The following is a 14786-nucleotide window of genomic DNA, read 5'->3' as shown; positions in this document are numbered from 1 at the left end:
TCCCTCAGCCCACCTGTTCCTAGTAGATTAGAGAGGTATGCTGTATGTTTGGACACTGACAAAGTATGATTTCACTGTCAGGTCCACAGACAACAGGTCTGGACAAATTTTCCGGTAAAGGTTAGACAAAAGTTCAATATGACCTAGATAGAAAGCAGCTCAGAGACAGGGTCACCTGTTTTGGGGGCAGGGCTGGGGGCACCTGTTTTTGTGGTGGGGTTAGGATCACCTGCTTTGGGGCAGTGATAGGGTCACCTGTTTTGGGGTAGGGATAGGGTCACCTGTTTTGGGGGCAGAGAGACGGTCACCTGTTTTGGGGTGGGGATAGGGTCTTGTGTTTTGGGGCAGAGATAAGGTCACCTGTTTTGGGGTGGAGATAAGGTCTCCTGTTTTAGGGTGGGGATAGGGTCACCTGTATTGGGGTAGAGATAAGGTCACCTGTTTTGGGGGGGGGGGTTAGGGTCTCCTGTTTTGGAGCGGGGATAGGGTCACCTGTTTTGGGGCAGAGATAAGGTCACCTGTTTTGGGGTGGGGATAGGGTCACCTGTTTTGGGGTTGAGATAGCATTACCTGTTTTGGGGTGGGGTTAGAGTCACTTGTTTTGGAGCAGAGATAGGGCCACCTGTTTTGGGGAAGGGATAGGGTCACCTGTTTTGGGGTGGGACTAGGGTCACCTGTTTTGGGGCAGGGTCGGGGTCACTTTGTTTACTTACTTTATGCTTTGTGTGATTGACAGCTTTGTCAGTGTCCAAATACATGTGGGCCTAAGGAATTAGGCAGGGCATCACAGCTTGGTCCCATCCAAATGTTTGTTCTGCCAACTCATCCATCTGACGGGTCCTGACTGTGGTCACAGTGGACGTGAAGGTGGAACAGTCAGCACACGGGCCACGCCTTTCTTCTGATGTGTCATACTATGAACAGCTCGTATTTTTTATGTTACACCCCTTCCCCTGACTGTGATTGGTTGTATTGGTTGTGTCACCTTTGACAGAGTGGTGCACAGGTTTGGACTTTTCTCTGGGATAGCTAACACACTAGCACTAGCATTAGGACATCGCAATGACGTTGGCATAACAGAGACCAGCAGGTGTTGCTGTGCAGATGTAGTTAGTAAATCTCAGTCCCAACAGCTCAAAAGGATTCTCTGGTCACAAGGCCAGAGCCCTGGGTTTTAGCCTTCTGGTTAGAGAGTCCGACTTCCATGCCGAGGATCGTGAGTTCGCGTCCCGAGGGGAGCAAATGGGCGGAGTCATAACAACACAACGCAGAGTGCAGCCGCCACACACAGGTTTGGACTTTTCTCTGGGATAGCTAATACACTAGCACTAGCATTAGGATACACCGACGACGTTTGTATTGATGACGTCTGAGCATAAACATATCTCTGCATCGTGCTAAAGTCCCGGTGTTGGCTTTGAGACAGACACCTTGCTTGTTCAATTGTTTGTCTTCTGAAGGATTGTGTAGCTGTAAAAGTCCACAAGATGCTGTTTTCCTTGTTACTACTGACGCGCCCATGGCTGCATTATTAATATGTTCATTACACTCACATACCGCCTGTACATGACCATGTTAGCATAAAGTGCTGTATAAACAGGAAACAGTACACTCTGTAGTGCTTTCTGAGAATGATGTTGAACGTTTCACAACATCCAAGTAGAACTTTGTTCCTTTTTTATAAACTGAACATAGATTTGGTCGCTTAATGCTAACATGTTACCAGGGTAACAGTGTTAATGCCTCTGTGCTCCACTGTGCTGAGTGCTAACCTTTAAACAGACACTGTTTGTACTGATATCAGCACTAAAGCATGCACAGAGTGAGTTCAGTTACATCCATTGATATTAGCGCCATCTGCTGGAACCAGCTGTACAGGCAACCATTTCTCTTCATCCCAAATGTTGCAGTCTGTCGTCGTCTTGAAACACCCCCTACCTGCACATGCTGGGAGCACTGTAGCCACGCCCACATGCTCCAAGTTCAGGACCAACAAAACTGCCACTTTTTACACTTCAAATCACAATATTGTGAGAAAAATTCACACCTGCTGCAAAACAAAGAGACAGCAGGACAACACACAGACACCCAGTCAGTGTCCACTTTACCCACCGTCACGTCTCTGGATGAGCTCTGTGTAGTCATCAGTGTGTGTCCACCTCATGCTAGTGTCACTGACCTTTTGAGACAAACACAGAGCATCATGGGAAGCATGTCCAAATCTTGCTGTGGGTGTGAATGTATATGAGGAGACACATGCACACACCAGATTTATTTGTCCTTTTAGACTTGCTTGTTTGTGTTCACTTTTATCAAATGGTGTTTTGAAGGTCTGATGAATAGAAAAAGGTTTTTTGTGAATCAGCTGTCACAGTGGATAGCCCAGCCCACACCATTGTTTGTATTGTTTGTCTGAGGGGTGGACCAGCTGTTGTCTCCTCCTGGATCAGTCTTGGCCTAAAGCAGTGCAAATTTCAGAGTGTCACTGATGCAGTCCTCATTTTACACCCAACGCCTGCCTCTGTGAAATTCGAACTTCCTAACTTGAGACGTAGTGTCCAGTGTCCAGGGAGCCACCAAACATCACACACACACACACACACACACCTGCAGCAGTGGTCCATTAACATGACAGTGGACTGTGGCTGCTCTGTCTGTCTCACTCCCTGAGAGAGGTGACATCATATGTGTAAACACCCCTCACCCTGCAGTTTGCTTCACCTCAGGGAGCTTGGGTGTCGACGCATTCCGTGATGGGTCAGTGCTGATGTCTTTGCATCCCTGACACTGCAACGCCATGCATCTGCTACACTCCAGCTGCCGCTCTGATTGGTTGATGTCACACAGTGGCAAGGACATGTTCAGCTGCTGCTTTTGTGACATCTGCTGGGAGACACCCCCTCCACGCAGCTCGTATTGGCCTTTGCCGTCAGCAGCCATCTTACCACTTCCTGTGTACATAAACGAGGTCAGATCATATCTGGTGACCTTACTCAATCTACTACTTCTGTGTCCATCATCAGACAAAACATCACTTTACACCTTCAGCGTGCACACACTCAATCACTCAATCCTGTCACATGATCAGAGTTATTACACACTTATATCTTGGTGCAGTACAGTAAGGATGGGACTCTGTTGACCTCAACTGAGGATGTAATCCGGCGCTGGAAGGAACACTTTGAGCATCTCCTGCATCAGACTGGAGCGCCCTCTATAGTTGGGGCAGAGCTGGAAGCTGGTGGAGGATTTTTATTTTTTATCAATTTCCCTGGTGGAAGTCACTGAGGTAGTCAAACAACTCCGCAGTGGCAAGGCCCCGGGGGTTGATGAGATCCATCCAGAAATGCTGAAGGCTCTGCGTGTGGAGGGATTGTCTTGGATAAGACGTCTCTTCAACATTGCGTTGAGGTCTGGGACAGTGCCTAAGGAGTGGCAAACTGGGGTAGTGGTCCCCATATTTTAAAAGGGGGACCAGAGAGTGTGTGCCAACTATAGGTGCATCACACTACTCAGCCTTCCTGGTAAAAGTCTACTCCAGGGTGCTGGAAAGGAGGGTTTGACCGATAGTCGAACCTCGGATTGAAGAGGAACAATGTGGATTCCGTCCTGGTCATGGAACAACCAACCAGCTCTTTACTTTCACAAGGATCCTGGAGGGTGCCTGGGAGTATGCCCACCCAGTCTACATGTGTTTTGTGGACTTGGAGAAGGCGTATGATCGGGTACCCCGGGAGACACTGTGGGAGGTGCTGCAGGAGTATGGAGTGAGGGGGTCCCTTCTCAGGGCCATCCAATCTCTGTACTCGCAAAGCGAGAGCTGTGTTTGGGTGATCGGCAGTAAGTCAAACTCTTTTCCGGTGGAGATTGGCCTCCGCCAGGGCTGCGCCTTGTCACCAATCCTGTTTGTGATATTCATGGACAGGATATCGAGGCGTAGTCGGGGGGGGGGGGGGGGTGTTCCAGTTTGGTGGGCTCAGGGTCTCATCACTGCTTTTTGCAGATGATGTGGCCCTGTTGGCTTCATTGGCCGGTGACCTCCAACACTCGCTGGATTGGTTCGCAGTCGAGTGTGAAGTGGCTGGGATGAGGATCAGCACCTCTAAATCTGAGGCCATGGTTCTCAGCAGGAAACCGATGGATTGCCTACTCCAGGTAGGGAATACGGCCTTGCCCCAAGTGAAGGAGTTCAAGTACATCGGGGTCTTGTTCACGAGTGAGGGGACGATGGAGCGTGAAATTGGCTGGAGAATCTGCGCAGCAGGGGCGGTATTGCATTCGCTCTACCGTGCTGTTGTGACGAAAAGGGAGCTGAGCCAAAAAGTGAAGCTCTCGATCTGCTGGTCAATCTTCATTCCTCCTCTCACCTATGGTCATGAGTGTTGGGTCATGACCGAAAGAACTAGATCGTGGGTACAAGCAGCCGAAATGGGCTTCCTCAGGGGGGTGGCTGGTGTCTCCCTTAGAGATAGGGTTAGAAGTTCAGTCATCCGTGGGGAGCTCGGAGTAGAGTCGCTGCTCCTTCGCATTGAAAGGAGCCAGCTGAGGTGGTTTGTGCATCTGGTAAGGATGCCTCCTGGGCGCCTCCCAAGGGAGGTGTTCCAGGCAGTTCTGGGGTCACCTGCTGGAGCTGTTGCCCCTGCGACCTTAACCCGGGAAAGCGGTTGAAGATGAGTGATGATGATGATCTTGGTGCAGAAAATCTGAAGGTTTTGCGAAATCACTGAAAGTCAATAAATCCCAGATATTTATGGCTGTGTGCATGCCGGAGTGTTTTCAGTCCTGTGTGTGTGTGACTTTGGGCTCCTGTGACTTTGGTCTCCTTGTGACTTCAGGCCCCTTGTGACTCCGGGCCCCATGTGACTCCGGGCCCCTCGTGGCTTTGGGCTCCTTGTGGCTTTGGGCCCCCTGTGATTTCGGGTCCCCTGTGACTTTGAGCCCCTTGTGACTTCGGGTCCCCTGTGACTTTGAGCACCTTGTGACTTTGGGCTCTTTGTGACTTGGGCCCCCTGTGGCTTTGGGGCGCTTGTGACTTTGGGCCCCTTGTGACTTTGGGTTCCCTACGGCTTTGGGCCCATTGTGACTTCAAGCCCCCTGTGACTTTGGGCCCCTTGTGACTTTGGGCCCCTTGTGACTTTGGGCCCCTTGTGACTTAGGGTCCCCTGTGACTTTGGGCCCCTTGTGACTTAGGGTCCCCTGTGACTTTGGGCTCCTTGTGACTTTGGGCTCCCCGTGACTTTGGGCCCCCTATCCTGTGTGTGTGTGTTTGCTTGTCCATGAATAATGACATGACACTCACTGACTGGTGTTGAAATAACTCTGTGCGCACAAAGACTGAGAATAAGAGTGATCAGGTTTGTTGGGGTCGAGATAAATGGTCCACAAGACTGTGGTCTGATGTCCACCAATCAGACAAAACCTCAAGGATCTTTGGAAGCTGAACCGTGTGTTCAGATTTTGAAACGTTTCCTCAATCCAGGAGTGTGATTTCAAAACCAACGTTCACCTGTGGACATAGAAAAGACCACACAAGTGAAAATGTCACATCACAAATGGAATCCAAAAGTGATTCATCAGTTTCTAGTGGAGATGTTTTTGTAGGCAGACCTTCATCCCCCCACCTCAAAATAAATGCTACACACACACACACGGATGAATGTGGACAGATTCCTGTCCTGAGTTGTGGTGTCTGTGGACAGATTCAGTGTTTTGACATATAAATTTATTTATTTATTTATTCATATTTTTTATTTAAACAAAAAGTAGGTGAAATGGAGAGCTGGAACATTTTTCTTGTTTTAAAAAGGGACATTTTGTCAAGTTGAAGGTGGTTTTAATGACATCTAGTGGTCAGGTTTCATACTGCGGCCTGTATGTTTGTTCGTTTCGGATGTTTCCTGTATAGCGGAAAATGTTGAGATAAAAACCAGGAAAACGGGTTAGGGTGCCTGTCTGTGTGTGTGTGTGTGTGTGTGTGTGTGTGTGTGTGTGTGTGTGTGTGTGTGTGTGTGTGTGTGTGTGTGTGTGTGTGTGTGTGTGTGTGTGTGTGTGTGTGTGTGTGTGTGAAAGAGAGTGTGTTTCTATGTTTGTGTGTATGTGTGTGTGTGTGTGTGTGTGTGTGTTTGTCTGTGTGGACGTGTGTGTGTATAATAGTATTTTGCTTTGGGCCATACAGTGGTGATTTCCCCCATAGCTCATGTGCTCCCCTAAGCAAATTTTGATGAGAAAACTCACTGAAAAAAAGAAAAAAAAAATCACTGAATCAGACGATGGTTGTGTGTCAGCTGCTGTCATCATTTTGTTGTAACACTAAGAAAATGTCAGTTTTGTTGCTAATGTGATGAACAAACATGAATAAATGTTTTCACTTTCAGCTGCTCTTCCTCTTTAATTTTTCCATGAGGGATGTTTACACAAAACAGAATCAAGAGCAGTCTGACTCTCGCTCCACGTTAGTGTTTTCTGACTCCACGTTATCGACTCTCGCTCCACGTTAGTGTTTTCTGACTCCATGTTATTGACTCTCGCTCCGCGTTAGTGTTTTCTGACTCCACGTTATCAACTCTCGCTCCGCGTTAGTGTTTTCTGACTCCACGTTATCGACTCTCGCTCCGCGTTAGTGTTTTCTGACTCCACGTTATCGACTCTCGCTCCGCGTTAGTGTTTTCTGACTCCACGTTATCGACTCTCGCTCCGCGTTAGTGTTTTCTGACTCCACGTTATTGACTCGCGCTCCGTGTTTGTGTTTTCTGACTCCACGTTATTGACTCGCGCTCCGCGTTTGTGTTTTCTGACTCCACGTTATTGACTCGCGCTCCGCGTTTGTGTTTTCTGACTCCACGTTATTGACTCTTGCTCCACATTAGTGTTTTCACGCAGTCTCTATCTTTAATATGTAAAAGAATCCCTTCATCTCAGCAGCTTTCAGCAACAGCCCTTTAATGAATGAATATAATTACATGGTGTCTGTGTATAAGAGCTGTTTTACAATCAGGGTACATAAGTCGATTTCAAAGATAAAGTTTGGTTTAATGACAAGGTGGAAATGACCAACAAAGTTTAGTTTTCCGTAAATGGATAACTAAGACTGGTCTGCCAGCAGCAACGGTCACTTGGTTTGATTTCACCATTTGTTTACCATCAGAACTCTAATTATATCGGTTTTTACCAAAGTGTCATTTCCATGTCTAATTTTGATGGGCTGCCAGAAATGCAAATTTTCAGATCAAAGCCTACTGTATAACAATCTAACTCCCAGGATTATTCGCAGTGGGGAAACAACTTGAAACAGGCATTCAAAAATAAAATGAGTTGCCTGTCAAAAATGTCCTCTCCAGACATTGAGTGCACTTCAAACTCAAGCATCAGTGTTATGTGAATAATAATTATCTGTTTGTCGCTGAGCATGAGAGGAACCAAGGCCTTACTGAGCAATGAGTTACGTAGGAGGAAGGCGTGACAGCAGCAGCCTCAGCAGGCATCATAGTACACATTGGACTCATAAGTCATTCATGCAGGTGCAGATAGAAACAAAAGACAAAAATTTCCTGTTTATTTGTATTGTAAACTGTGTCGCAGTGATGTGTGGTCAGGGAAAGCAGATGAGGCTGTGCTTCACCTGGAAAGATAAAATGTAAGATGAAAACATAAATTAAATGGTTACATTTATCCAGTGATTTGAACTATAAAGTTATTTTCCTTTTAACTTCACCAGATTTAGATTATTTTTTATTTATAATTGCTGAATTTTCCCATTTGCTGTTCAAATACTGAGCAGAGATGTGCAGTGAGGCAGCAGCCAGCCGTGCCTCATCTTGGATTGCACAATCACTGGGCTAACTGCTGGCATGCTGTGCAGTCAGACTGGTCGGATAATGGTTTTAAAAGTTATCTAAAAAGATAATCCGATAATGAAAACATTATCTTCAATAATTATCTGTTATCGGATTATCGGAACTGTGCCCACCACTGCTTAAATTCCATAGTTTAGCTGATGTACATAATGTACAGTGTTTATTGTCAACAACTGTATGTTTGTGTAATGTGTTTCATGTGCTGAGCGATCACAAAACGGATGCAAAAAGGCACCAGGTGAGGCACGCAGTTCTCCTGCCTCATGTTAGGGGGCACTAGTGATCCCAGGGATTCTTCTTGCAGCAACTCCTCAGCTCCAGAGTAAGTGACAGCAGGCTACAATTTACAGTTAGCAGTTAAGAGCCACTGCCTATTTATTTTACTTTCAGAATGGAGGATTACATATCCAAACTGAAACATTTTTTAAAACTGGACTTTCAAATCAAAGCAGGACGTAATAATTAAAGGAAGGGCTGCGGGACAGAAGACCTGCTCTTTTCAAATGGAGTGGGACATGTAAAGTCTGGCTGTGTCGACAACCAGCAAGAAAAAGCCTTTTCTGCTACCTTCTTTTTTCAACTTGTGACTGTCTGGACTCAAATGGGATATTGTGACCTGAAGAATTTTCCCATCAAACATGAGTGGTCAACCACTCACATTCAAAGCCAGAAAGATGGACTTTCTTCCCTGGCAGTGATCTCCACTGAGACAGAGAGACTTTAAAACTGAAGGAAAATAAGGAACACTTACAAACAAGTCATTGATGCTTTTGTTCAGAAGGAGCGGCACATGTGGACTTCATTTATAAGTAAACGAAAGACCATAACAATGTTTTTTAATTAAATGTGGGTTTTTGTGTGCTACAGTTTGTATGTGTAAAGAATGCTGATATGAGATTTTACACATAACATGTTAACTGCTGCCAATCAAACGGTGACTGTTCATATGTTTGCAAATCTGATATAATGAAGTCAGTGCCTCACCAGCAATCAACCTCACTGCACGTCACTGCTGTGTTGGTTGCTTGAGGTTTCTTCCTCAAATCATCAGAGGGAGTTTTTCCCTTACCACTGTCACCTGTGTGCTTTCTCTGGGGGTTGGTAGGGTTAGACTTTACTTGTGTGTGAAACACCTTGACAACTTTGTTGTGATTTGGTGCTATATAAATGAAATAAGTTGAAATTGAATTGAAAAAAGTGTATAAAACAAACAAACAAAAAAAGCAAACAAACAAACTGGATGCTACACCACTGTCTCTCGCAGACGGATGCATGTCAGGAATTGTTTGTTTGAAAGAAAATATCATTATCTGTGATGCCACAAAATGATGTGGACCTAAGTCACTCAAATGTCTTTAATATTGGGGTGTAATTCTCGGTTCGTCAAAACTGTCTTCTCCAGAAATGCTTATTGACCATCACTATGTGAGAATGCAGAAACACAATAGCAGTTGTATACTCTGAGTACATACCATGAGCTGTATGGGTAGATTGCACTAATGTCAGTCTGTATAATTTACACAACAATTATCTTAAATGGACGGCATTTATATAGTTCTTTTCCATCTGCATCAGACGCTCAAAGTGCTTTACAATGATGCCCCACATTCACACAGACACACTCACACACCGATGTCAACATGCTGCCTTACAAAGTACTCACTACACAAAAGGGGAGCAACTCAGGGATTAAGGACCTTCCTCAAGGGCCCTTAGTGATTTTCCAGTCAGGCTGGGGTTTGAACAGAGGATCCTCTGGTCTGAAGCCCAACGCTTATCCACTCGACCATCACCTCTATCTTAGTCAAACAATGTCCGGAAAGGGTGCACTTGTTATTTTCAATCTTGAAATAAATATATATTCAAACATCTGACAGGTCTGAAACTTTGGGCAGTTAAGTCAGCAGTTAGATATGGATGAATAACTTGACCAAAGTAACCACTTAGATTTTTTTAGTGCCAGTGGCACATATTTGTGTACCCTGACTGTGAAACAGCCCTCATACAGTATGCACACACATACTGCATATAGAGTATTAGCTATAGCTAATTTCCAACTCCTGTCCCTAGTTGGGCTTTTAAACTCATGCAAAATTACAATCCCATAAAAACATAATATACTGTACAGCTACCCTATAAGTCCAAGCTTGCCTGCAGAATTATGTTCAAAATCATCACAACTCAAAAGAAAGCAGAATAAATTTACAGTCACACACAAACATTCTGTGTTTAAGAAAGAGTTTTCAACACACCTGCTAATGACTGTGCTAGTGACATCCTGCTGTCGTTTCCCACCATTTTCCCAAAAATCCTGTATAACTTCCTTTTTAACAGATATTTACAAAGAAATTACAGCACCCCCCCAGACAGGTGGCCAAATGCTGTAATTGCACCAAAGAAACAATTTTAACTGTCATTCTTGCAATGTGTATAGAAGCAGGGTAAACAAATAAAATAGCCTATTTAAACCTTGAAAGCATAAGAAGCATGGTACAATTTGTGTATATAATGAAAGGAATTTACAAAATTATCTGGATTAATGGCTGCATTTCAGTGGTGGGCACAGTTCTGATAATCCGATAATTATCGAAGATAAAGTTTTCATTATCGGATTATCTTTTCAGATAACGTTGAAAACCATTATCAAACTAATTATCTTCCAATAAATTTGTGTCTGATAATTTTTAGACCGTTAACGTGGTAAACAAAGGTGAACAGATGTGTAGTTCTACCCTCTGCAAACAGAGGAGAGCTGCTTCTAGACGAAACCACTCTACAGGCAAAGGAGAACTGGTCACACAAAAAACTAATTTCTTTTAACCCCATACTGATAAACAGACAATATCACCCAAGTCATCCAGAGGCATACATTTTTAACTTATGGTTCAAATTTTAACCAAACTTATTTCGGACAAGTTATTTAAATTAACGTCACTTCTGAAGTTTTATAAAGTGAAAATATCAGATATATGATTTAGTTTTAAAGTAATGCGCTAATTTTTAAGGTTTTAGTGTGGGCATGCTGTGTCCAGGTGCATTATGGGTGATAGGGTAATCTCAGTACGTTCACGAGAGGAGAATGCATTTGAGACACTCTGATCAGGACAACAGCATTAAACTCTCGTGAATATATTCTCTGGGTTTATAGACGTTGCTATTGTGTTTGCTTTTATTAAATTCCACGCATTTTAAATGTAGCAAGTACCAACACAGATGATCTACAATTTTGTGTTTGCAAGTTTTCAAGGTCTCTACTGCCATCTACTGGCTAGTAGTGTTCATGGCAGTATTCAGACTGAAGCTGGGCAGACACTGTACCACAGAACCGCATGGTGTAAAAGTTCAGAGCGCCCGATTTATGTTCTCACACACATTGTACGTTCAAAAACCACACATCAGACTCGTGTTTCCAGAAGCAAAACGTAAGCAGAACCTTTTTTTTCAAATTTAATTTACAAAAACTCTCGATGGGAGACATCAAAGTTTAAAAAAACAAAAAACAAAAAAAACATTACAAGACAGGTCTGCGGTGTTTGCACAGGCACAGTGCAAGAGGTTGGATGCTTGTAGCGCTTCAGCAGCGGGATATCCTCAAGAAGGCCGACCAGAATAACAAACAGGTTTGATTTTCATCTGACCATACGATCGCCGATCAGGAGGTGGTCGTGAGATGTTAAACGTAGCTCGTTACTCCATGTATACTAAACAATGTAGGACGCGCGATTAACCTGAAACTGTGCGATCCAAAAAATTCTCGCACAAATCAAAAATCAGCTGAAAAAGGGCCAAAACTCGCACTGGCAACAGTAGATCATGGCAGTGTCCTATTTATTTTGACACCGGTTATATCAGACAGTTATCTAATTACAACGTGGCTTTTTTTTAAATGCCTTTTTTTTTACAAATAAAAATGGCATATTTTACAAAAGCACATTTATCTGTAAACACCAGCACATGACACACCTCACATTAATGTGTTGGTTTACTTAGAATGAATCAACCAATCAGTGTGAGAAGAGGCACATTTTACCCAGAATGCCATCTGTCTGTGTTAGTTACAAAACTTCAGAATTAGTGCATTATTCAACATTAAAAGTTATATGTTATATCTTAACTTTGCACAAATGACAGAATTGGCATTAATTCTATCAGTATTCATTTTATTTAGACACCAAACATAACTCAGCACTGCTTTATTTTCCAAGACCTCGGCCTGACGGCAGCGTTGTGATTGGGTAGAGAGTTGAGCTTTGTGGCTCCTCTTTGTTGCTTTTGTGATGGAAGCCATGTAGTAAACCAAAGCTTCCAGCAGGGGGGAGGATGTTCAAAGACAGAAGTGCTGACTCATTGTTTGGGTCTGTTGTTGCTTTTGATGCTTCCAAAAGCGATTGTTGTGTTAAAACTCAAAATCAGCTTGTTTAGTAGTTGCAAGTGTACCTGAGACAATACTAGAAGTTATCGGTTATCTGTAACTTCTGATACATTTTTGGGTGGTTTATCGTTTTACGAGGTCTGTCCAAAAAGTAACGGACCTTTTTATTTTTTTCAAAAACTATATGGATTTGAATCACATGTGATTGCATCAGCCAAGCTTGAAAAAAAAAAAACACCTCCGTGTTGGAAACCATTCAGAAGATTCAGACGGCTTTCGATGGCTTTCAGTCGAGTGAGTATCCGAGAAATTGTGTAACAGCTGGACATGCCCCAACATGTCCTGTGAGACTTCCAAGATGGAGGTGTTTTTTTGCTGTGCATCCTGAGCTGCTTCGTGACGACACGCGAAATTCTCCGCACGTCTCTTCTGTAACAGCGGAATGTGCCGCAAAAGTGCTATGTCCAGCTCTGTTGCCATTTCTGTGGTAGTCACATGATGTCCCGGATCAACACAGCGTTCAGTTTAGAAATGATCTGGTCGATCCAGCCTGTCGATGGCCGCTCGGTGCGCCGCGCGCCCTCCGCCGCTGTGGGCCATCTTTAAAAAGGTTTTAACAGTCCATAATCTGCGTGACGCCGACAGAATCTTCACCGATATCCAACTGAATCTATCGAATGGTTTCCAACTGCCTGTCTCTAACAGTTTCTGAAAAAAAATTTCATGGAGCAAAGCGGCAGTCTCTCAGCAAGTTCTCAGACAAAAGAAATCCGACAGGAGGGGTGGACCAGTGCTCACTCAAAGCCTGCCCACAGACGAATGACGCAACCGACAGGCGTGGAAAAACTCACGCATGCGCACGAAGGTTCTGTCTGTGTTAGATACTTTTCTAATAGACCTCGTATAGTACCTTTTTATTTTTTTCAAAAACTATATGGATTTGAATCACGTGTGATTGCGTCAGACAAGCTTGAACCCACGTGCGCATGTGTGAGTTTTTCCACGCCTGTCGGTTGCGTCATTCGCCTGTGAGCAGGCTTTGAGTGAGGAGTGGTCCAGCCCCTCGGCGGATTTTCATTGTCAGGAAATGGCGGAATGATTTGGACTTTTTTCCATCAGAATTTTTTCAGAAACTGTTAGAGACTGGCAGCTGGAAACCATTCGAAAAAATTATCTGGCTTTCGGTGAAAATTTTACGGGCTTCACAGAGAATAAGGGTTGTTACTACAGCTTTAAGGACGCTCGGCGCGCCGCGCTCCGTGCCGCCATCGAGAGCCACAAACCACCGGATCATTTCTAAACGGATGGCTCTGTGGATCCGAGACCGTCATGTGCACTTTCTCTGGTTATCACAAGAGCTGGACATCAGCCATTTTCCGGCAGATTTCACTTTTAACAAGAGATTTTGTCATGGAAAGCCGAGCGGAGGCTTCGTGCGTCACGACCGATTTGCTGATGGAGCGAGACAAAGGAACACCTCCGTTTTGGTCTCACAGGACGGCTTTGAGATGGCGTTCAGACAGCTGTCGGTGGTTTTTCAATCGAGTGATTATCCGAGAAATTGTGGAAGTGCCTGGACATGCCAGAACATGTCCCGTGAAGCTTCATCACGGCGTTGCTGTGCGCCATGCGGCACCGCCGCGACGCACAAAGCCTCCGCTCCTCTTTCCATGACAAAAACTCCTGTAACAGTAGAATGTGCCATTCATTTCCAAACTGGACGCTGTGTTTTATCCGGGACGTCGTCTGACTAGTACAGGAATTGTGAAAAGACGTGGACATCAGCACTTTTTCGGCACATTGAGACAGACGTGCGGAGGAATTCCGTGCGTCCGGTGGTTTGTGGCTCTCGATGGCGGCACGGAGCGCGGTGTGCCGAGCATCCTTAAAGCCGTCCTTAAAGCTGTCCTTAAAGCTGTAGTAACAGTCCTTATTCTCTGTGAAGCCCGTAAAATTTTCACCGAAAGCCAGATACATTTTTTGAATGGTTTCCAGCTGCCAGTCTCTAACAATTTCTGAAAAAATTCTGATGGAAAAAAAGCCCACATCATTCCGCCATTTCCTGACAATGAAAATCCGCTGAGGGGGTGGACCACTCCTCACTCAAAGCCTGCTCACAGGCGAATGACGCAACCGACAGGCGTGGAAAAACTCACGCATGCGCACGAGGGTTCAAGCTTGTCTGACGCAATCACATGTGATTCAAATCCTTATGGTTTTTGAAAAAATAATAAGGTTGGATACTTTTCTAATAGACCTCGTACTTTTTGGACAGACCTTGTAGCTTTATTGAAGATAACTTTTCAGTTATCTGATTATCTGTTACTGAAGTTAATTTTTTGGTTATCTGTGCCCACCACTGCTGCATTTACACAGATTTCAACAGATCTGTCAACAATATTTGAGAGAAATAGTGTCAGGGTTTGAGATTTTGTTTGCTTGTCTGTTTTATTTTTGTTTGGTGTGTTTTGTTGTTTTATTTGATTCATTGGTTTTCTGTGTGTTAATTCTCTTGCTGGGTTTTTCTGCTTGGGTTTGTCTCTGTCTCTCTTGTCTGTCCC

This window comes from Thalassophryne amazonica, chromosome 10 (assembly GCF_902500255.1).
Source record: "Thalassophryne amazonica chromosome 10, fThaAma1.1, whole genome shotgun sequence".
Classification (NCBI taxonomy): Eukaryota; Metazoa; Chordata; class Actinopteri; order Batrachoidiformes; family Batrachoididae; genus Thalassophryne; species Thalassophryne amazonica.
Note: the sequence above shows the minus strand (reverse complement) of the source record.